The following is a 24,496-nucleotide window of genomic DNA, read 5'->3' as shown; positions in this document are numbered from 1 at the left end:
TCGGATCACGGGCTCGGAGCCTGTCTGTCCTCCGGAGCCCGGACCATGGTTGGCAAAGTCTCTTTTCAGAGCTTACTTGCATCACCACAACCTGCAGTGACATAAAACCATCACGACGGCCCTGAGGCATCCCGAGAGTCCTGAGACTCTCCTGCATTCCGAGACTGTCCTCAGAGCGATACTTCGTGGTGGACGTTCAGTGATCATGGATGTGTGCTGCCCATCTTCTGTTCCTTCTCCTCAGGAATTAGCGCTCAAGGTTTTAGTTCCATTTTCATTCTTCCTCCACAGCCTGTTGCTCCAGGGGTGGGATGAGTTTAAGGCTTAAAGTTATTGGCAAAATCCCCACCCCTCATTTCAGAGGGTATTATTATGGAAAAAGAAAAATAAATAGATTTGAGCCACCCAGCCCTGGCGCCTTGCCAGGCTTTTGGGCCAGGTTTGCTTCTGCTCTGGCTCTCGGGTCCGTGAGGCCCTGGGAAACGGGGTCACCGTGTGGATTCAGGACCCCAGCTCAACAAGGTGAGCAGGTGACAAGAGCACAGCTTCCCAGCAGGCCGAGTAGCAAGGCCCAGGCTCTGCCCCAGCGTAGCCTGCCCTCGCCCATGTGGCTGGAACTAGGGTCACAAATCTGTTTGATGAGCAAGTTTGAATGTGACTCAGTGAACAGGAGCATGCCATCCTCATGAACACATAACAGGAACAGGATGCAACTAGAATGGGGTGATCCCGACGGAAGCCGCACTCTCGGGGCCGACCCCCGCCCCAGCCGCCTCCACAGCACTCAGCTTTATGCTGCATCCCATCCTCATATTTACTGAACTTTACTGGGAAACTCTGCCCTTCTTTCATTTTTAGACGTTCACAATTGACCCTGAATTGTATGGGCCCACTGTTCTCAGCCAGGGGTCAGGTCTAACATGGTGCCAGCAATAATGATCACAACCAAGGAAAGCAGCAGACATATTTATGATATAACACGAGGGCTCTTCACAGTGGCAGAATTCAGGGTTGGTTCAATCTCAAATGCTACTGGTTCCCTCCGTCACAACATATCCGCCAGTCTTTTCCTGCCTTTGCCTCTCCATCTGCTGCCTTCCCATCACTCAGGTCCCCAGGATTTGGCACAACCCTTCCCCCCCCCCCCCCCCGCAGTTTACATCTGCTTATTTAGTGCATGAAGCTAACTGGAGGCACATGTTCTTTGTTTGAAACTAGTCTTAACCAGTGTGGCAGGCACCATTGCTTTATTCCTTGTCATCTATTTTGGGCTCAGGAAATCTACAGATATGTATGCATGTTTATTTGGAACAAGATGCTGGGGCCAAGAACGGCCTATACCTGCTGTGATGTGGCTGCTGCAGCCAACAGAAGCTGAATTGGGGGCCTTAGGTCCCTTCCATTTACTCGGTCTATTTGGGTTCTCAGTGCATTATCTCCGTGATGACTCCTACAATGATTGTTCTGCATTGTTTATAAAGCTGTATGGAAAATGTGGCTAATCTGTTGGGAGTAACAGCACTGTGATTCAATATACAATACAATCCAGGGCCCCTGTGCTGGCGGCTTTGCATTTGCTCCTTGTTCCTTCCCCACTTTATCTTCTCTGGAGATTCAAGAAAAATTAAAACTCCGGGGGCTGGGAAGGTGGCTCAGCGGTAGAGGGCTTGCCTTGCATGCATGAGGCCCTGGGTTCAATTCCTCACCACCACATAAGCAAAAAGAAAAAAGCTGGAAGTGGTGCTGTGGCTCAAGTGGTAGAGCGCTAGCCTTGAGCTGAAGAGCTGAGGGACAGCGCCCAAGCCCAGAGTTCAGGCCCCACAACTGGACCCTCCCCCCCCAAAAAAAGAAAAATGGAAACTCCTTTGACAACTGTGATGGTGTATGTGATCATTGCCTCATTATCCAAGGATGGGAAAGTGATGCTTACGCCACAGGGTTTAGGTTTAGATGCTCCACAGCCTCACCCAGATGCAATATTTATTTTCAGAAAGATACTGCGGTTATGGAGGTCTCTCTAATTTCATGGTTGCCAGGACATAATTCACTCTTGAACCTTGAGGTTCTCCGAGAACCCGGATGACGGTACAGAATGTTCAGGGGACTGCATGGTGATCTGGGGCAAAACAGGGACACGAGTCCCAGAAAGATGTCTGAGTGCCTTGAAAGCATAATTCTCTCATCAGTGGTATTTTCTTTTCTTGGTGCAAGGTACCATGCGCCGCCCCCCCATCACTGGATTATTCAAAGCTGCTCCCTTCCCGCCTGAGTGCACACGAGAACCGGAGCTGGGTAGGAGGGGTTTCCGAGACAGGTCGCCCTTCCCGGCCCTGGGGGACAGGCGTCTGGAGGGAAGGAGGAGGCTGCCTCCCCTCCCCGCCCTTCCCTCCCCTCCCCGCCCTTCCCTCCCCTCCCTGCCCTTCCCCTCTTCCCCTCCCTTCCCTCTCCTCTCCTCCCTTCCCTCTCCTCTCCTCCCTTCCCTCCCCTCCCCGCCCTTCCCCTCTTCCCTGCCCTTCCCTCCCCTCCCCGCCCTTCCCTCCCCTCCCCGCCCTTCCCTCTCCTCTCCTCCCTTCCCTCTCCTCTCCTCCCTTCCCTCTCCTCTCCTCCCTTCCCCTCTTCCCCTCCCTTCCCTCTCCTCTCCTCCCTTCCCTCCCCTCCCCGCCCTTCCCTCCCCTCCCCGCCCTTCCCTCTCCTCTCCTCCCTTCCCCTCTTCCCCTCCCTTCCCTCTCCTCTCCTCCCTTCCCCTCTTCCCCTCCCTTCCCTCTCCTCTCCTCTTCCCCTCCCCTCCCCTCCTCTTGGTCACAAGACTGAGCAGGAAACCATCACACTGTCTGCATCTTCCTGAGTGAATCTCAGAAGTTTAGATCATTCTAGAAACTCACCCATTTGGGCCCGGATTTTCCAGAAGGCAGCTTGCAGTCCCACGTGAGCCCTGGACTCCTCCTCAGGACCGGCGCTCACGGCGCTCATTCAGCCGAGCTTCCATGCTCGGAGCGGAGGCTACTGTCCAAAGGTGTTAGTGCTGATCTCCATCCAGGAGCGGTTTTCAGCCAAGAGAGCTGCCCACTGCCAGACCAAGCCAGATGTGACCTGCCTCGCGTGTGTGTGTGTGTGTGTGTGTGTGCATGCGTGTGTGTGTGTGTGTGTGAGACACATACTGTCCATGATGTGGATCTTGTGATGATCACACATGGAAAACAAAGGGCAAGAAAAACCTGACTGATACCTTGGAGGTTTGCTTTGCTGCCACACTCACTGCACACATCGAAGCTCACACTCACTGCACACTCACTGCACACATGGAAGCTCACACTCACTGCACACTCACTGCATACATCGAAGTTCACGCTCACTGCATACATTGAAGTTCACAGTCACTGCACACATCGAAGCTCACACTCACTGCACACATCGAAGCTCACACTCACTGCACACATCTAAGCCCACACTCACTGCACTCATCTAAGCTCACACTCACTGCACACATCGAAGCTCACACTCACTGCACACATCGAAGTTCACACTCACTGCACACTCACTGCACACATCGAAGCTCACAGTCACTGCACACATCGAAGTTCACACTCACTGCACACATCGAAGTTCACACTCACTGCACACATGGAAGCCCACGCTCACTGCACACATCGAAGCCCACACTCACTGCACACATCTAAGCCCACACTCACTGCACTCATCTAAGCTCACACTCACTGCACACACTGAAGCTCACACTCACTGCACACATCGAAGCTCACACTCACTGCACACATCTAAGCTCACACTCACTGCACACTCACTGCATACATCTAAGCTCACACTCACTGCACACTCACTGCACACACTGAAGCCCACACTCACTGCACATCTTCCCCCCACCGAAGCCCACCAGGACACGCTTACAAGGCCCTCAGCATTGCAGATGATTTCTGTTTTCGGCACTGAGCACAAAAAGCTAAAGTAACGGATCACAAAGACAAAGCGCATGACCCCTCAGCTTCGAGGCGGGCTCGGGGTCGCGAGTCAGCGTGGGCTGTAAGAGGCATTTGTCTTGCTTCTTCACAATATACCTCAGCCTTCTCAGATGTAGGACGGGCACATCCATTACTTGTAGATTGTGTCGTGGAAAGGGGAATAAGACACTATCCCAAGTGCTACTGAGTTCTAGCAAAAAGTCAATACCGCTTATTTATTGGGCGCCTACACTGTGCCACACACTTTGTACACATCTCACAACCCTTTCCATCCTCCCGGTATCATTTGGTAGAAAATATTCACAGGTCTAAAAGGAAAACCAACTACAAACACATGAAGGAACAGGGGCTCCTTCTTTGTCACACTCCTCCTGTCCCTGAACTCAGATTTCCTCTTCTTTTCGAGAATTACCAGGTGTTTTTGATTGGCAATGTCCTATCCGTATTATTTCTCAGAGAGAAAAACCAGGCACGCAGCGCCATCCTGCTCAGCTCTGCTGTGCTTCCTCAACAAGCACTGGTAATGTCGGCTGGAGAAGTTCAAAGTGGCCGTCTCACGCTGTCTATAGAAAGCCATTAGGACGGCTTCAGGTGTGCTGTGAAGGATAACAGCCATTCTTCCTCTGAACGTCACTTTTCATTTCTGGTAGAGGCAGGCTCTGAGTTGGATGGATATGGTGCTGTCTGAACTCGGCCTTTCCTCCCGGAGGGAGCTGGTTCTGGACGCATGCTGGTGTTCCTCTGTCCTGCAAACAGCAGGCAGGGGCACTGCTGACTGCAGATGGCCAGGATGAAGCCGAGAGTGTAGAAGTAAAAAACGTGTGACGCGGGCGGTGAGTAAGCTTCCGGTTCATTCCTGAGGTAAGTGTATCAGATAAGCCTCTGCTCCTTGAATGGGTGTGTTTTACACACCCATGGTTTGCAGCCCCTCATCTCAAACTCAGTGGTTGATACAAAGTGGGCCTGATGTTAAAGAGCTCAGAGCTGAGGAAACAGTTATGGGACTGGTTGTTCGGGAAATGCCATGGGACGATCCGATAGGAAATAAGTTCCAAGAAAAATTTATTATAAGATGAATGACTACGCATACAGTGCTATTGCTTTGTTAAACATTTTAAACTTTTTATTGTAAAGATGCTGTACAGAGGGGCTAGAGTTACATGAGTAAGGCAACGAGCACAGTTCATGTTGAGCAGTTATGTCCTCCTTTGCTGGGCTCCCACTATCCCTGCCCTTCCCCACTTCCCTCACTCCTCCTACCACCCCTGAAGTTGTAAAGTTCATTTCAAAAATAGTGTCTTGTGAATATCATTGTTGCAATGGGTCATCCTGTATCCTTATTTCAGCATTTTGTCATTCCCCTTCCCCTCCCCAAATTAGATAAATGTATCCTGTAGATAAATGTATATACAAGATGCAGGGCACCAAAATCAAGTACAGTGGCAACAGGGGTATGCCATAGGGGGAAGAACATACAAAGAGAATAAAAAAAATCACATAGTACTTTAAAAACAATAGTAACAAAGAAAGACCTCTTGCATCCATATCTTGGGGTTTATTTCACTTAGCATCATCTTATATGTCATATGTATGTAGCTTTTCTGCTTATCTGATAAACTTATCCTAGATGTATGCTAACTATTGCAAATAAGGGAAGCCAAGGGACCTATGTTTCTTTGGGTGTTGCTTACTTCACTTAATGATTTTTTTCCATTTCCTAACAAATGGGGAAATGTCATTCTTTCTGATGGAGGCATAGAATTCCATTGTGTATATATACCACATTTTCTTGACCCATTCATCTACTGAGGGGCATCTGGGTTGGATCCATATCTTAGCTATGGTGAATAATGCTGCAATGAACATGGTTGTGCTGGTAGCTTTAGTATGGCCTTGTTTGTGATTGTTTGGGTAAATGCCTAGAAGTGGGATTGCTGGGTCATAAGGGAGCTCTATGTGGAGCCTTTGTCATTTTGTATTTACGTACAAATGTTTAAAGATTATACACATTGATGGGGTGGTTTGGCATGTTTTAATATGTGTGCATATCATGTTTGCAAAGCACGGAGCACTGCTATTGCAGGTGGTCCTGGGACTCAGTGAGGTGACTGGTTTATTCGATTGCACCCTGGACATGTGGAGGTCAGGTCTGAGCCCACTGCGCTCTGCCTGGCATGCAGTTCCTTTGCCGTCACCCCAACAACCTGGTTGAGAGGAATATCAACAAGAAGACAGAGGATTGCAGAGCCACAGAGTCCTGGCCCCTCCGCTTCTTAACAGAGGATTCGCTCTTGACTTAAGTGGAGAAAAATTTCAAACATCTGAGAAAATCTTGTGTTGAAAATCTTACTGTTGGACTTGCTAAAGCCAGCAACATGAGGGTAACTTCTAATTCTCAGGAAAAAAACAACTTACCTTATTGAGCTGTTCTTTGCTTTTCTTTTTTCCGCATGGAGACCAATTTCAGAATAACCAAAATGGTCATTTAGATACAGATGCAAAGCCTTATCTTCACCAAGAATTGGACTGTGGGGATTTAAAACACACACAAAACCCAACTCAACACAGCGACGTGTGTGGGTTTTATCTGGCATACGGCAGCACTGGCCAGGGCCATGTCACAGTCTGCACCCATGCTCCCTGTAGATCTGCACACCAGCAACTAAAGACATGCAGAAAATGCAATCCCTCCAGTCCCCTCCCTGACAGCTGTGTGCATGGGTTCTGGGCACAGATTTTCGGTGACAGCTGAGCTGTGATCCCATGATCTGTGGCAGTGATCTTGTGATTTTGCTTCTCTTCTTTCTAAAATACTGTTATTAAACTAATTACCTGTGATTATTTTGTTGTTCCAGGATTTATAATGTGTCTGTGTCTCATAAGGCACGTCTGTTTTGACACGCTAGGCAGCCAGACGATGTGATCAGAATCAAACATTAAAAACACAAATTAAGAGGAATGTTAATTTATTTCACTCTAAAAGCTTATTAACTCAGGAATACTCTGATTTATAAAATCTATTTTGAGTATCTAGTGTCAGCAATATCATGTTCATAGTACACCTCATTAAGCAAAGTGATTTAACAAAAAAAGTGTGTGCAAATAAATGCTAATAACTTACAAAGGCAGAAATGAAGTGGAATTCCAAGCTGTTTCCTATGTCTATAAATGAGGTAGTAATAAGTGTCTGCATATTCCCTGGAAGAGCGGACTTTCACCATGTGTGATCCTTGGTGCTCGAGGACCTGTTCCTCCCTCCCTTCCTCCCCTCCCTCCTCCCAGCTCCACTTCCTGAGTCCCGCGCCCCCCCCCCACCTCTGCTGGGAACCAGGGTCTCGAAGGGTCAAAGGACACAGAGGTCACAGTGCCCCCAGGGTCTCCGGTCAGAGAGAAGCGAGCGCCTCCCGCCTTCTGGAAATTACTTTCTGTTAGGTTTTTAAAAAGAGGTGGCTGAGTAAGACAGCCCTGCAGGTGGACTCAGGTCAGGGGTGGGTGTATTCACAGACGGCTGGGGCCAGGCCGGGCTGGCCCTCCACGGGCAGGCAGAGGGCGTCTGGCCCTGGCTAGGCCTTCTCCAGGGTGGGGGGGGGAAGCTATGGCCAGGTAAGGGGAGGGGTGGCCAGGTCAGATCCAGATGTGACCTCAGCGGATGCGGATGTGACCTCTTCCAGGTGTGCCAGTTGCCTAGGTAATGCAGGTCTGGGCGGGTCTGCTCCCCAGCCAGGAATGGACCTTAGCATTCCGGACGTCCACGCAGGTGGCGCGTGCGTCTAGACCAGGCCACGCCCACTGGGGCCCAGTGCCTCGCAGGATGTCCGCAATGTTCTAGAGAGTTCCAGCTCGGCCGGCTGGCGGGGGAGCAAAAGCCGACTCCATGTGGACGGCCGTCCAGGCATCTCCAAAGAGGGGCCGTGGGCAGCATGGCCGGCCGGGCGGCTCCTGGCACGGGCGGCCAGGATGGCGGGGCCAGCGGGGCCTCCAGGATCGCCCCACAGGGCCAGTCAGGGTTGGGTTCTGAACACCACACTGGAGAATCTGTAGACACAGCCATCACTGAAGCGTGAACCCACAGTGACAATATGGAAGGAATTCTGGGCCTTCTGACCTCAGCACCTCTGACCCCAGGAGAAAGGGATCCCAGCAGGTGAACTGGTGATCTGTGCTGTCCAGTAGATCCCAGCGGGTGAACTGGTGATCTGTGCTGTCCAGTGGATCCCAGCAGGTGAACTGGTGATCTGTGCTGTCCAGTAATGCACGCATGTGGCCATGGAGACTGAATGTGCCAAGTGCCGCAAGGAGAGCACAGATGGTTGAGATCCTGAGTTTGTACCCATCTGTCTGCAGATCCGAATGGTTTATTTGTATTATTATCACTCATGGGGCTTGAACTCAGGGCCTGGGTGCTGTCCCTGAGCTCTGCCCCAGGAGCCATTCTGGCCTTTTCTGGTGGTTCTCTGGAGGTGAGAATCCCACAGACTTTCCTGCCTGGCTGGTGTTGAAACCGGGTCTCAGGCTCCTGAGTAGCTGGGATGACAGGTGTGAGCCCCTAAGCATGATCAAGCCGTAAACGGAGTCCACAGAGAAGCGATTCAATGACTCTCTACAGCGCTCTTGAGCTTGTTTTGCAGTCCAGAAACAGATGGAAACAGAGGGTGAAAGCCCACCGGGGCGGGCGCCGGGGCGGGCGCAGGGTGGGCGCAGGGTGGGCGCCAGGGTGGGCGCTGGGGCGGGCGCAGGGTGGGCGCCGGGGTGGGCGCAGGGCGGGCGCCGGGGCGGGCGCCGGGGTGGGCGCCGGGGTGGGCGCCGGGGTGGGCCCAGGGGCATGCCGTGCTCACGCTCGGGAGGCGGCGGTCTCCTCTCCCGGCGCGGCTCTCTCCATTGACAGAACTCATTTCAGTCAGGGCCATTCCCGCTCCCACAGAAAGCGGGCCAGGTCACACGTCATCTCACCTCACATCACACGTGGTGGGGACACCAAAGCAACGCTCACCCTCCTTAAACATTCTAAGTCTTCTCTTGCTACCTTTGCATTGTGATTTGAATAAGAAATACACCGAATAAAACGTAGGCCTAATCTCATCCAGTCACCTAGCTCTGGACAAAAGTGGGATATCCAGGCTAAATTCTGAGTGTGCCACGCCACCCCAGAGCCCATGCGACACACCCAGAGTTGACCAACTGTGACCTATTCACTGGAGCAGAACACACACCACAGGTTCTCCAAAAGCAGATAAATCACATCCACTAAACAAAGAGAACTACTCCTAGATTCACTGTTCAAGGAGAAATAGAAAGAGGAAGAAACAGAGGCAGAAACGCTGGAATTCTGGCTCAGAAAGACATGCCCAGGTTATAAAATGTGGTGAATTCTAAAAGACTTTCTAGAAAGGTCAAAAGGTAAGAAACTGGCGTTCCAATAGAACCTCCCAATGTGAGCTCTCACGACATGGCTTCTCTGTTTCCTACTGTGCAGTGGAGTTTGGTCAGAATGTTAAATGTACTGGGGAAAGAAGGAAAGATCACTGTCCCACCTCAGACGCCTCCCGCGCACACCTGCACAGGAGTGCACACGCACCAGCTCACCACTGTCGACTGAGAATAAGAACAAGGAAAAGAACCGACACCTCCCAGCAGTTACTTACTTAAGGAAAGGTAATCAATGCACAGAAATGTACAGATCAGCCGATGGGGAGAAAGAGCTGTATTGTCAAAGCCCACAGAACTCATAAACTCTACAGACCACGATAAAGACAGGCTGCCCCAGGAAGGTTAGAACGTGTTTGTGACCTTAACGAAGTATCTCTATCCCACAATACTGTGAAATTTGTGAAATCTGTGTAATCACTCAATCGCAATAAAAATTGCAAAAGGTAATCAATTGTACATTTTTGAAGAGTAGAATAAAATACTTCAAACATTTTCACCAAAAAGAGATGATACATTTTAACCTGGTTTAAAAATACACAATTCTGCCAGTATTAAAACATCGCACGCTATCCGTCATCACATACAACTTCAGTTGAAAATACACTGAAGTTAAATAAAAAATTAAAGTTTAAAATTATTTAAGAAGTGCTGATATTTCACTGCATGTCACAATAAACAGAGTACATATTACTATGTGGACGGAGGTTTACAGTAGAGCAGCATTTTCACTGATTGTTAAAGTCTTTAAAAAGATTTACATAAACAAAAGCTCATTTCTAACATTTTTAGTTTTATAACATACCAACAAGCATGCCACCGTGCTGCTATTAGAGCTAGTATTGCTTTAAGAATCCCAGAACAGTATCGTAATAAACTAGATCAATCACTGAATGACTGATTCCATGCTCACTCACATTTGTAGATCCCTGCTTTAAGCCAAAGTCAAGAATGGAACTAAAGTTCCCTAACAACTGTTTTTCTTTCCCTGTGAATTTAAGGTTACGCGGAAGGGTTGAGGGAGTCTTTCAAATGGAGTGCCACCTCCCACATCAGCATGGCCAGAATCAGATGAAGGAAAAATACGCCGGAAACTGTCTCCAAGATCCTGGAGAGCCATTTCCAGGCTCACGGCACAAGGGAAGCAATGAGTAACAACGGCCATTTGGCTGCTGGCCCCCGCGGGTCCTGCCTGCCGCTCGCCCCCGCCGCTCGCCCCTGCTGCTCTCCCCGGCCTTCCTGGCCTCAGCCAGAAGCACTTGCTCTGATGGACTGAGAGGAGCAGGTCTGCAGTGGTGGGCTGGGTTCTCCCCGAGGTTCTCCGAGGAACCGGCTTGGGGAAAGCGTCCGACGCTGTGCATAGTTCCACTGTGTGGAGTCTGGTAACTGTAAGAATGAAGGCCTCGAGGAAAACCAGGGCCTTTGAACCAAGCTGGGTTAACTTCGACATGGATATTCAGGAGGGTTGCTTCTGCTTCTGTTGCCAATGCCCTGGGTCAAATGAGCATTCGAGTGTGACAGTGTCATTCACACTGCTCACTCAAGGTGTGAATGTCATTCACACTGCTCACTCAAGGTGTGAGTGTCATTCACACTGCTCACTCAAAAAGTCCTTCTGATAAATGACCAATATCTAGATCATCACAGCGTCTTTCTCTAGTGCCCTTTATTCCAGTTTCCTCTGATCATTACCTATTTCAGACTTCTCAACCACTTTTTCTTTCCACTTATGAATGTACTTTTCTTGTTTCATAAAATCTTCTGTTCTTGAGTTAAACTTCTGCCATTAATTTCCCCAGCTGATCTTTTATTATGTCACTGCATCTGTAGATTTAGAAAAGTGCATTTAAAACTTTTTGGTGCCTACCAAATACAACCATCCTCTCAAAACTACAAGCTTTAAGGAGTTCTAAAACACACACACTAGTTCGCTGGTGAGCACAGACTGGTGTCCGTGACTTCGGAAAGTGCTCTGAGGCTGGGTCTGTACCATGTATTTGCACAGGATGGTTCTACCCAGAGAAGACCAACAGTGTACTCACTTAGTGCTTCTAATGGAGATTCTAGAATTATAGCTGCACCATCCCAGACAGGAACACATGCTGCCCTCATATTTCATGCTGCAAGTGGGAAAATGATGAACTTCGACTCAAACCCAACACCAACGGAAGGTGGGGAGATGCTTCCTGTGTGGCAAGAACCTCAGAACAGAGACTCAGTTTTGGAACGTTGTTCAGCAGGTGAGCACCCATCCTGCTCACGCACTGGAATTTAAATGGAGTATTTTTCAACAAGATTCTTCAGCAATCTAGATTCATGACTCGTGTGACTTTCTGTGTGGGAGGAAGGTTATTTGGAATAACGCCATCTCTGGTGTCCTGTTTCTACGTCAGCAACACCATCAGCTCCGTCCCTTAGAGTCGCCTGGCGAGGAGAAGTGCAGCAGCAGTATCGCAGGGCATCGCCTGACAGCAGCATCGCCTGACAGCAGCATCGCAGGGCGTCGCACTTGACAGCAGCAGCAGCATTGCAGGGCGTCGCCTGGCAGCAGCAGCAGCAGCATCGCAGGGCGTTGCCTGGCAGCAGCAGCAGCAGCATCGCAGGGCATCGCCTGACAGCAGCAGCAGCATTGCAGGGCATCACCTGGCAGCAGCAGCAGCATCGCAGGGCGTCACCTGGCAGCAGCAGCAGCAGCATCGCAGGGCGTCGCCTGACAGCAGCAGCATCGCAGGGCGTCGCCTGACAGCAGCAGCAGCATCGCAGGGCATCGCGCCTGACAGCAGCAGCAGCATCGCAGGGCATCGCGCCTGACAGCAGCAGCAGCATCGCAGGGCATCGCCTGGCAGCAGCAGCAGCATCTCAGGGCGTCGCCTGGCAGCAGGCTCTGGAGCTGCCTCTCGACCTCCACCGATGCTCTCCAGGGTCGCCGGGTCAAGTCCTGCACTCAGCACCATCTTCACTGGGTCTCATGGGTGGCTCAATTTTTCCACCCAGAAATGGCACATTCACATCGTCATTTCACTTAGATGCTCAAATGGTGTCTACAAAGTGAAAAGGACAAACCCAAACCATCCTTTCAGATGAACAGGCCTCCCAGATTTTACTGCCCCTTTTCTACGTACCTATCCCCTCACAGCCGCGGCCGCTGCGGCTCCTGAGTCGCGTGGAGTGTCGTCCCTGCCTCCTCAAGCTGCGGTTAGCCGGCTTCGCTCAGCTCTCCTCCATTAGCGGTGCCGCCGCCACCTGTCGACTCCCTCGGCTCCGCACCCGGCAGCTGGCTCATTGCCCGGACACACACAGGCCGGGCACCTGCCCTGGTTCAAGCTGCAGGTGTGTTGCGCTCCGCTCTTGGTGGACACTGCAGTCACGAGGATGAGGAGATGAGCCCACCGTGGGAGAGTCGGAGGCTGCCCAGCTGGCCTGCAGCTCTGCGTCCACAACACCTGTTCTATCACCTGGTCTAGAAACCAAGCTACCGGGACTGCGCCACACCCTAAGTACAATTGTATTCTCTCCATTGCCTGGCACAAAATCCGGCCTATGATGGCCTTGGAGACATTTTAAATCTTTAGAATACAAAACATTCTGTCTACCATTTATTGAAGAACAGGCATCCAAGAAAAAAACACCGAGAAAGCCACACTGAGTTCAGCGTGTATTTTCTGATAACTTTGATAGCCCAGTTGTCACCTGCAGATTTTTTTTTTATTGTAAAGGTGATGGGAGGGGTTACAGTTATGTAAGTCAGGTACTGAGTGCATTTCCTTCCAACCGTGTCAGCCCTCCCATGTTTTCCCTCCTGACCTCCCTCCCCCAAGCTGTATAGTTCATTTCCAACATAGTACCTAGTAAGTTTCACTAGAATTTGTGATCACTAGAATTAGAATTAGTTCATTCATTTTCCCACTATTTTGAACATTTTTTAATCATGAAAGTCAATTGGCATTGATTTGGTAAAGAGAAACTTATGGGTCAATAACTACTCACAATTGATAAGCAGCCAAGCACATATAATAAACTCCACGAAAAGTAGAGATGGAGGTTTTCAGCTTATCATTCTTTTTTTTTTTTTTTTTTTTTTTTTGGTCGGTCATGGGGCTTCATTCTGGGCCTGGGCGCTGTCCCTCAGCTCTTCAGCTCTGGGCGAGTGCTCTACCACTTGAGCCACAGCGCCACTTCCTGTTTTTTTCTGCTTATGTGGTGCTGAGAAATCGAACCCAGGGCTTCATGCAAGCTTGCCCCACGGAGCCACCTTCCCAGCCCCTCTCTCCAGTCAGAGGTGTTGCTTGCTTTCCCATTCTGCGTTACAGTGAGGGTCTCTCAGCTGCTGCATGGTGGGTGTTGGTTAAATCTGCTCCAATTTGTTTGCTTTCTCTAAATGGGGTATCTAGCTGTTGGGTAACATAAAACATTCAATTATCTTGCCAGTCTGCTATAAATATTTGAAAATGATTGTGACTGGAATACACAAGCCATGTTTTAAGTTCTCCTGTGAAATGAGTAGATGCCTTCTGCTTACTAATAAAATCTCTGTGTTTATAAAGTGTATGGAATGGTGGAGGGCACGTGTGGGTTTGTTCGCGTGTCCAGCCTGCCCAGGTGCCCGCCCAGGGCCAACCCCACCTCTCATCTTCAAGGCTGTCTACAGGAAATCATTCTGCTCAGTCCCTCGCGCATAGCCCCTCTCACGTTCCCTTCTCCAAGGCTCCTGTCCCCCCCCCCCCCACTCCTTCTGTCAACATGAACTTTCTCCTCTTACTCTCTTCCAACACAATTTCATCTTGGACTTCTGGCCACTCTAGCTCACCATCTCATCTGCCATGTTTCCAGAAAAGACTCCTTATCTTTCAAGTCAGACCACCGTACCCCAAACCCAAATACTACCCTGGGGTACTTACACCACCATCACTTTTCATGACATATATTCATTTGTTTTCTTGTTTCCCTCCAGATTGTCAGTGGGGAGGGAGAAATGGAATAAATATTCGGTGAGTTATAGTTTTGCGTTAGAAGTAGGGAATAGCACAACAACCTCATAACATACAAAAAACACTGATTTTCTAACAAATAATTATCAAGGAAAGAGGAGGAGAGGACTGTCGCACATACATGATCAGACAGGAGACCAAAAATGATGTGTGGAATTCGTTAGGGTTCCGATTTGAAGAAACTATAAAGGGACATCTTTGATTGAACCGGGGACATCTGCACATGGATGTATAATGTTAGGTATCGTCTAGTGGCGCTGTGGCTCAAGTGGTAGAGCGCTCGCCTTGAGCTGAAGAGCTGAGGGACAGCGCCCAGGCCCAGAGCTCAAGACCCACAACCGACAAAAACAAAAACAAAGTATCTTCCTTTTCTCTGGCGTCCTTTCTCTTCCCCACCCTTTCCTCTTCTTTCCCCCATCCTGTGGCCCTGAGAGTGAGGGCCTCATGCTGGCTCGGCAGGCACTTTCTACTTGAGCCCTACCCTCAGCCCTTTGGCTTTCGTTACCTCACCTAGAGCCTCACATTTTTGCCTATGCCAGTCCCAGCCGGCCGCGCTCCTGCCGACACCCGGTGTGTCTGGGGTCTCTGCGAAGCACCGCCACCTCACCCAGCTCTGACTACATTTCTGTGTGGGCCGGCCTCACACCACCGTGGCCTCCATCCTGTCTCTGCAGCGGCTGGTGTTCATGGCCTGGCCCACACACCGAGCCACGTGTGTCTGCAGAACTCACCCCCTGCCAGGTTTAAGGGCGCTGCCACAGCTGGGCAGGGACCATGCTGCTGTGGTGGCCAGACGCACCCTCACACTCGGCAATCCATTTTCTGTCTTGTTACTTTCTGGTATCATTTTTGAGATTGCATTTACAGGTTGTGTAAGTATGGCAGATTTTCAGTCTCTATGGGCATTGGTTTCTTGGCTCATAAAACAGAGGAAGACTAACACAGATTCATCAGATGGTCACAAGGATGAATCCTGGGCCAGGTGCTCATAACCAGGCCTCCGCTGCTCTGAGCTGCATTCCTGGCACCTGCTGCAGCCCAGCTAGAAACCGTGCGTGGCTACAGGGCAGCCCGTGCTCTGGGTTTCAGCCGTGCTACGTGAGTGTTCCCACAGGGTACCGAGCAGGCTCCCAGGTTCCAGACACGCCAAGACATCTCATGCCCAGACCCGAGGACCCCAAACACAGAGGAGTTGTCAAATGGCTGCAAAGCAATAGAGTGCAGTGTGTCTGTCCCTCTGAAGAATGACAAATGCCCTCCTTCTGTGTTGTTTTTTTTTTTAATTTTATTTTATTTGAGAACATACTGTACAGAGGGGCTACAATTACATGGGCAGGATAATGCATACATTTCTTACCAAGCATTGCAGCCTCCTCCTTTGTTTACCCTTCACATCCCTTCCCAGCCTCCCCCCTCCCCCCACCCAATTATACCCCCCTCCCCCCCCCCACACCGACATTGTAAAGTTGGTTTTGACATGACATTTTGTACTTCTCATTGTTGCAACAGGTCCACCTGAATCCTTAAACGACTTGTTTGTCCCCATCTCCTCCACATGTTATACTGACATCAAATATAGTGAAAGCAGGGGTTACACTGTGGGGGAGGGACATACAAAGCAACAAAGAAATAATCTTATAAATGCGTTAGAAACACATGCATGAAAGAAACGAAAAATTAAAATACATATTTAAGGGTTCATTTTCCTAACATCACATTATCTGACCTTTTCCGCTTGACTCATACCTATACTAGATATTGCAAATAAGGGAAACCATGGGACCTATGCTTCTTTGGGCCTGGCTTACTTCACTTAATATAATTTTTTCCAAACCTTTCCATTTCCTAACAAATGGGGAAATGTCATTCTTTCTGATGGAGGCATAGAATTCCATTGTGTATATATATCACATTTTCTTGATCCATTCATCTACTGAGGGGCATCTGGGTTGGTTCCATATCTTAGCTATGGTAAATAATGCTGCAATAAACATAGTTGTGCTGGTAGCTTTAGTGTGGTCTTGTTTGTGAGCATTTGGGTAAATGCCCAAAAGTGGGATTGCTGGACTGTGTTGTTTTTTTGTGAGTTCAAGGAAAAACACCTCCAGAGGACCATTTGTTTAAGAAGAAAAAAACATTTTTACAGACATTTTGCTGTGTGTGCCACAGAAGAATAGCATTTGGGGCTGGCAGAGTGTGTGTAACACAAGTGCGGCTCTGGGTTCACTCTCAGCATTAAGAAAAACAAAGGAAGAGGAGAAGGTACTCTGGCAATTCCAGGAAATGGGGAGATGCTTCGCTATGTTATTGGTTTGTCCGCTATTCCTCTGAGCAGTCTGATTTCTGGATGAAGTTGTGGAAACGCTTTCTCTGTCCTTGGCACTCGGAGCACCCTCTCCCCGTCAGGGGCTCCCTCCCGTGCCACACAGCCAGAGAACAACATTGGTATTGGGGCTTTGCTGTGTCCACGTTTTTACACCAGGAGAGAGCAAGTGGAAAGCGCGTACAGCCGACATGTGGTATACATTGAAGTGTGGAATCTGTCATGTTTAAGGCCTTAACTTTTATGACTCTAGATAAAATCACATCGCTGAGGAGTGATTGTCAACAAGTGCCATCAGTAGTAGTCACTGTGAAAATGTGCTCAGGATGAACTATAGTTCAAGGGGGGTGTGCATTTTCACCTCGTTTATAATTTTACGTGTCAAATGAGGGCCCAACTCAGTCAGGATTTTCATATGTCTTTACATAAGAAGCCCATAGATCCTAGACAGTGCATAAGTTAATGTGTAATTACCTACAACTACAATAATATAGCGCTATATAACCCCAAACAGAATTCTAATACTTGTCAGCCATGACTCTTTGCCTCTTTGCCATAGCAGTGATTTCTGTTCCATTATTAGTTATTTAATTGATTAAAAAATCAAGATGTCTTTATTAAACTTTAAGAAGGCAGGTGTATTCATGTGTCTAGAGACATTATACAGATATAAATTTATATTATTAAATTAGTCTCCAGAATCTATGCGCACTCCATTTGCTCATTTTTCCTATGCGGTCTTTATGAAATTTCATTCTGCCTTAGTCATTAAATACCATGATAGAGGCAAAAGAATTAATAATCTCTACTATTATATTTTGTTTCTTAGTAGGAAATAAAGACAACAAATAATGTGCTTGGACCAGCCTTGCTGCTCTAAATGAAAATCCACAAATAACACCACTGACATTACACACAAAACCAGAATTCTACTTAAGAACAGAAAAGCAAAGAAGTAACTTTGGTTCAGATTTTAGCTAGATCTAAAACTTTTCTTTAAATTTCTTCGAAGAAGGAAAACCAATTAAAACAGTAATACTATAACACTTTAAACGAATTCTCAGTATGTGCCATCCCGGGATTTTTATGGAAGTCACCGAGTTTCTAACTGTTTGAAATGTTTTTATATTACTACATCATCAAGTCTGTGGTACAACAGCCACTTATCCAATGTCCCAGTGCTGCTCTTTAGGGTAAGTGTAAAATCTAACCTGAGACTGATAAGCAGGGGTAAAAAAGTCCCTCACACACAGCGTACCAACACCCATTCTACAGCCATTCTAGTCAGCTTGTCATTTACCCATCCATCCATGTAGTAGTAGTATTAAAATTATTAGCATAATTTAAGTGTACAAGCAGGTTTCCATACGTGCTTTTAATGCAAGGAAATTCAAATTCACAATCAGATTCACCTCTCTCTACTGGTCCTGTGTCTGTGTACTGTCCTGTGCCAGGTGTGGTGTGGAAACTTGGGGTTCAGTGTCTGTGTACTGTCCTGTGCCAGGTGTGGTGTGGAACCTTGGGGTTCAGTGTCTGTGTACTGTCCTGTGCCAGGTGTGGTGTGGAACCTTGGGGTTCAGAGCTGGGGCCCACAAGAGATGGGATAATGAAGTATGGCAGGTTCCTGCCTGGAGATAACAACACAGATTGTGCTAGAAATAATGGAAGCCCGGAGTGCAGAGCACGGGCCTGGTGGGGGAGCCTGGATGCAGGAGGAGGGGACTAGATTTTGTCTGGAAGAAGCGAGTGTGTGGCTCAAATGACAGAAAAGGCGCGAGGAGTAGCCCTGCGGTCCCTTCAGTGTCTTCCCCCCAGCAAATCTCTACCTTCTTCACTTCAGAGTCCCTGCTGGACCGCTCCACCCTCCCAGAAGCACCACTGGCTCTCGGGGTTGAATGCCCTCTCTGCTTAATGCTTCCAGACGGACATCTCCAGGGCAGGGTGTTGGCCCCGAGCTTCCTCCCCTGTTTGAGAGGTGTCTGAAATCTGGTCAAGAAGAGAGATGGGCCGGCGGGGCGGTGGTGGCCACGGAGGTGTGTGTGGCTGCTCTGCAGAGGGTGGTTTGGGGCGCTCTCCCGCACGGGAGTCTGTCCGAGGAGAGGCATGGAAGGAAGGACCAGGCGTGGAGGGGAAGGGCCACGGAGAACCAGCGGGGCTGGAGTTGACTCACTGAGGAGGAAATCTGGCCAAGAGCAGCTGTTGGTGGTCGTCAGGTGAATTTCAGCCCGTGACACGGGGCTGATCTCACGTGAAGCCAAAGAGCCGCTGGGTTTATCTGTGATGTGGGCTGGGACACGAGGTCAAAAGCCCACTGGAGGAAAAGAACACATAAGCCAAACAAGCATAGTTTCCTCCATTGAAAATAACCTGTTTTCCGCCCGCTGAGCCCCCTCTGGATCTGTGCGGCGGCGGAGCGCCAGGTCAGGGGGTCTGGGCGCCGGGCCCGGGCTCGGCCTTGCGGCACGCAAGGAGCCCTTCCCAAGGAAGCCGCTCACCGTCTGCCCTGGCCCCAAGGTCAGACCAAGGAACGCTTTCCATGAGGGCAGAATTTGGACCTTTTACATTTTGAATGCATTTATGGCTATATTTATTTTTACTCCTTGTGATTACTTAGTGTTTAACCTTTGTTGGGTTTCCCTGCTCAATTTTGGTAGGAATTTAGTCACTTAGTATTACCAGCAAATCTGTCCTAATATGGCCACAAAAACAACTGCACGTGAAATCAGCTCTTGCCGGGGAGCGCTGGTACTAATCCCACACGCTCGGGGGGTTCTGAGGGTCTCACGTGGCTCTAGCTCACTTCCCCCCCGAAAGCAGCAGCTCGACCACCTGCGGCTCCTGTGATCTCCACCCCACAGCCCCGGGGCAGGAGCAAGGCAAGGCCGCACCACCGCCCCACAGCCAGGCCCACGGCCAGCAGGGAGCCGGGGCTGGAGGCCAGCGGTCTCGCTCAGAGAACCGCCTACGGCGATCATGCTCAGACTTTATGATGAAGGAGAACAGCGTACGTATGTGGCAGGAGGATTCTACTGGCAGAGAAGTAAGGCTCAGGAGAGAAGACGCGAGGACAGAAGACTGACAGGGCAGCCTGCTTGGGAGGGCCAAGGCTGGCTGGCTGCCACCGGGAATCCGCATGCTGTCCAGTTTCCACACTTCCTGCCAGTGAAAGCTAGGACCTGAGAGGGAAGTGCTTCCATGGATTCACACATGTACCAGCAATTCATTCAACAAACGTTGAGTGCTTGCTGTTAGCAGGAACTCCTGAAGCAAAGAAAACCTGTGGGGAAGGAGAAAACCATCCCACACATCACATGTACTCACATACATGCGGCCACAGTGACACATATTCACACACGTGTGTGCACACATCCTCACACAGGCCCTGGTGATGCTGTGAAGCCAAGTGCGCAGGGCTCTGTGCTGTCCAGCCCTCCCACAGAATTCCCCTCCAGGATGAAGGCAGTCCACACGGTGGAACAGGAACAGGAATTCCCCTCCAGGATGAAGGCAGTCCACACGGTGGGAACAGGAATCCCCTCCAGGATGAAGGCAGTCCACACGGTGGGACAGGAACAGGAATTCCCCCCAGGATGAAGGCAGTCCACACGGTGGGAACAGGAATTCCCCCCAGGATGAAGGCAGTCCACACGGTGGGAACAGGAATTCCCCCCTTTCACATTCCTTTCACATTGGCTGGACCCAGCAGCACAGATGCTAGTGAACTGTAGAAGGCATTTAGTTTCCCTCCTGTGCTGGCCGCAACGCTCTGGCTCTAATTGGGCAGAATAAGCAGATGCCGGAGGAGTGAGTGACCCAGACGGCGATGGGCTGCGTGCGAGAGCCATTGTGAATGGGCCCAACCGTGCACGGCAGAGCTCATCCTTTCTACAGGAAGTGAGCCGAGATGTGGAGTTTTCTTAACGGATGGGGAGGTGAGAGGACTCATTTAGACGGACACGATTCAGAAAGACAGACGGGAGAGGATGCATCTCCTGATGGAGACAGGGGACCACCACCCCAGCTTGCTCAGTGTGCCTGTCCACTTCTGGATTAATGCCGTGTGGCAGATACGAGAGAAAAATGACATAGTCTGTAAGTGACCAGTGCATTAGTGAAACATTCCCAGTGCTGGAAGAAGGAAGAGGTGAAACGCTTCCTTGGGAGAACGGGTCTGATCTTTCAGGGTGTCACTCGGCGCAGTGCTGGTTCCGGGCAGGGAGTGTCCACTCCAGTGGGAAGGTTCCAGAGGGAACGCGGTGCTTGAGGTGACAGGCGTTGGAGAGCCACAAAGCCAGGCTACGGCAGCCCAGCCCTCTCGCAGGAGAGGAAGTCGACACCAGAAAATCCTCCTGGGACCATGGCGTGTGGCGGAGAATCCGTAACACCACAGAAGAACACGGAAAGGTCTTTTCGGGGAAAGGCTTGCAGTCGCTCAGCAGTAACTCACACGCAGGTTCAAAATGGGCTGTACCCTGCTTGCCTGGCCCTCTGGAGCTAAGGATGTGCCTATAAAATGGCTTCCGGCTTGAGACCACTGCCCGTGCCAGGCATGTCCCCTGGAAAGCTAAACAGAACTTGGGACGGTGGCCCGTGAATCGTGCTCCAGCTGGTCAGGCCGCACGTGAGGCAGGCCTGGCCATCTTCGGGACACGGGACACACTAAGGTTGGATGGACAGCTGCCGGTAGGTCAGCCCGTGCCTGGCTCAGCGGGGTCATGGGGGGGTGCAGGGGGAGGGGTCAGCGGGCCACCGCCCTGTGTGAGTGTTCCGTGTCTTCCGACACCAATGTGACTGGAATAAGAAAACCACTCTGACTCTGGGGGGCCAGGGGCGGAGCAGAGGGACAGAGCTGTGGAACAAGGAGGCTGCAGGACACACTTGTTCCTGGTCTTCACTGAGCCTGGGGACCACGGAGTGTGGTGACCACAGAGCCGTCCCCCCGGCCTGCTGACCATGGAGCCATCCCTCTGCTGACCACGGAGCCGTCCCCCACCTGCTGACCACGGAGCTGTCCCCCACCTGCTGACCACGGAGCCGTCCCCCCGGCCTGCTGACCACGGAGCCGTCCCCCCAGCCTGCTGACCACGGAGCTGTCCCCCCAGCCTGCTGACCATGGAGCTGTCCCCCCAGCCTGCTGACCATGGAGCTGTCCCCCCAGCCTGCTGACCATGGGGCCATCCCCCCAGCCTGCTGACCATGGAGCCGTCCCTCTGCTGACCACGGAGCCGTCCCCCACCTGCTGACCACGGAGCTGTCCCCCCGGCCTGCTGACCACGGAGCCGTCCCCCCGGCCTGCTGACCACGGAGCCGTCCCCCCAGCCTGCTGACCACGGAGCTGTCCCCCCAGCCTGCTGACCATGGAGCTGTCCCCCCAGCCTGCTGACCATGGAGCTGTCCCCCCAGCCTGCTGACCATGGAGCTGTCCCCCCAGCCTGCTGACCATGGAGCTGTCCCCCCGGCCTGCTGACCACGGAGCCGTCCCCCACCTGCTGACCAGAGCTGTCCCCTCTGCCTGCTGACCACAGAGCTGTCCCCCACCTGCTGACCACACAGCCGTCCCCTCTGCCTGCTGACCACAGAGCTGTCCCCCACCTGCTGACCACACAGCCGTCCCCTCTGCCTGCTGACCACAGAGCTGTCCCCCCCGCTGCTGACCATGGAGCCATCCCCCCGGCCTGCTGACCATGGAGCCATCCCCCCGGCCTGCTGACCATGGAGCCATCCCCCCGGCCTGCTGACCATGGAGCCATCCCCCCGGCCTGCTGACCATGGAGCCATCCCCCCGGCCTGCTGACCATGGAGCCATCCCCCCGGCCTGCTGACCACACAGCTGTCCCCCCCACCCTGGCCTGCTGACCACGCAGCTGTCCCCCCCGCCTGCTGACCACAGAGCTGTCCCCCCAGCCTGCTGACCATGGAGCCATCCCCCCGGCCTGCTGACCATGGAGCCATCCCCCCGGCCTGCTGACCATTGAGCCCCCCCACCTGCTGACCACAGAGCGGTCCTCTCCCCGGCCTGCTGACCACGGAGCTGTCACTGGGGCTGGGGCATGAGGTCTGTTTTGCTTGAGCCTCTGCACACTTGGCGACCTGTGTTTTGACAGATGCTACTGCAGGAAGGGCTGTGACACCTGTGCTTGCTTCTGCAGGAAGGAGGAGAATCTGACTGCGCCCGGGGACACAGTGTAACGGAACCTGGAAACGACGCCTTTAACTTCATTACTGCACCTCTGTTTACATAGTGTCCTATGCTTTTCAAAATGACGTGACGTGTTCCAGTGAACACGTCTTCACCAAACGTGTGGAGGCAGGGCACGGTGTCTAAAGGGTGATGCTCAACAAGGAAAGTGGCAATGAATCAGGCCATCTTTCAGAGGAAGACTACAAAGCCGTGCAATCGCATCTCCTGCTGATGCCAGCGTCCACCTTCGGGACCTGCCTGTGCCAGGCAGCTCATTCGTGATCAGAACACCCATGGAACAGCTATTATTCTCTTCTCAGCCTAAGGATGAAGACAGCGGCTAGTAAAATTGGCAGCCAGGCTGTCTGACACAATACCACCTCTCTTAGGCTCTGTCTTAAATATTTACTCTGAGCAAAATTCCTAATTATAGAGACATGTATTTATACTCTAAAATGCACGTAGCCCAGTGGTTGCTGGCAGTCTGGATCACTGGCTCCCTCAAAATGAAAGAGATCCTGACTTTTATCATTTGCCAGTTTCTATGCTATCGACAGACCATCGATAGACCATCGATAGCAGGGTCCACTGAGCGGCCTCAGGGAGAGAGGAGCAACTCTGGTCTCATGAGCCCCTCACAGTCACCGCAGCTGGCGGGGTCCACGCCTGCATGGCCCCTAATAAACACGTCCGTTTTACTTTAGTGTTTTATGGGGCCCTATATAAACTAAGCTGTTTGGGATACGCTCCTACGCAGTTACTGCTTATAAAAACTGCCCAATGACGTTTATTTTCAGGTGGAGGCAATCGGGTGGGGGCTGATACATGACGCCACCCTGAGCCGTCCAGACGCCCGCACCGGGGAGCCATCCCCTCCGGACCCAGCGCGCCAACATGCTCACTGCAGTTCTGTGGTTTCACAATGTGGGAGTCTTGGGGTTCTTCGCAATTCCAGTTGTCTGTGAGAATACAGTCACCAGGCCTCAGTGGACCATCCCGTGTGAGATCCTTGTATCCTAGAGCCAGCTCAACCGTCCAGCGGCAGTGGGAGAGGGCTGCCCGGGCTCATCAGCAAAGCCGCGGCGGGGCCGTCCCGGAGGTCTCACCCACGTCTCCCACGTTAGCCAAATGAGCAAGGCCTTCCCTAAGCCGCCCCGCGGGAGTGCGCGTGCTGCGTGCGTCACAGCCCTGACCACCGCCGGCGGCAGTGTGAGGCCACGACTTTCCCACTGTGGTTGCTGCTTTTCATGTGTGTCCTTGTACAACCATTTCCAAGTGCACTGTAAGACCCCACCAGCTAAAGACAGACATCGCTCAACAGTCTGTGTGCCAGAACAAAAGAGGAGGACGCTGGTGCAGGCACACACAGCACAGAGACAGACAGGGATCGCTGGTGCAGGGACACACAGCACAGACAGACAGACAGGGATCGCTGGTGCAGGGACACACAGCACAGAGACAGACAGGGATTCTTTTTCTATTTTCTTTTGCTGTGTCTTTTAAGCTCTGCTAACCAAACAAACAGTGACTAGACAGACTTTCCCCATAAAAATGTGGGCTCAGCAGGCAGAGACTGGGGAAGATTGGGGAGCCGTGAGTGGCCCCC

At 51.2% G+C, this 24,496-nt stretch overlaps 1 protein-coding gene across 1 annotated transcript in view; it reads right to left on the bottom strand.

The window, feature by feature from the left end:
- The window catches only part of Khdrbs2 (KH RNA binding domain containing, signal transduction associated 2), a 309,495-nt gene that overhangs the window by 23,627 nt on the left and 261,372 nt on the right, over positions 1–24,496 (bottom strand). The gene's annotated exons all lie outside the window — the stretch shown is intronic.

The sequence above is a fragment of the Dipodomys merriami genome, unplaced genomic scaffold (assembly GCF_024711535.1).
Source record: "Dipodomys merriami isolate MVZ:Mamm:240054 unplaced genomic scaffold, mDipMer1.0.p SCAF_122, whole genome shotgun sequence".
Taxonomy (NCBI): domain Eukaryota; kingdom Metazoa; phylum Chordata; class Mammalia; order Rodentia; family Heteromyidae; genus Dipodomys; species Dipodomys merriami.
The sequence above is the reverse complement of the archived record's forward strand: the minus strand, read 5'-3'. Positions and strand labels throughout refer to the sequence as shown.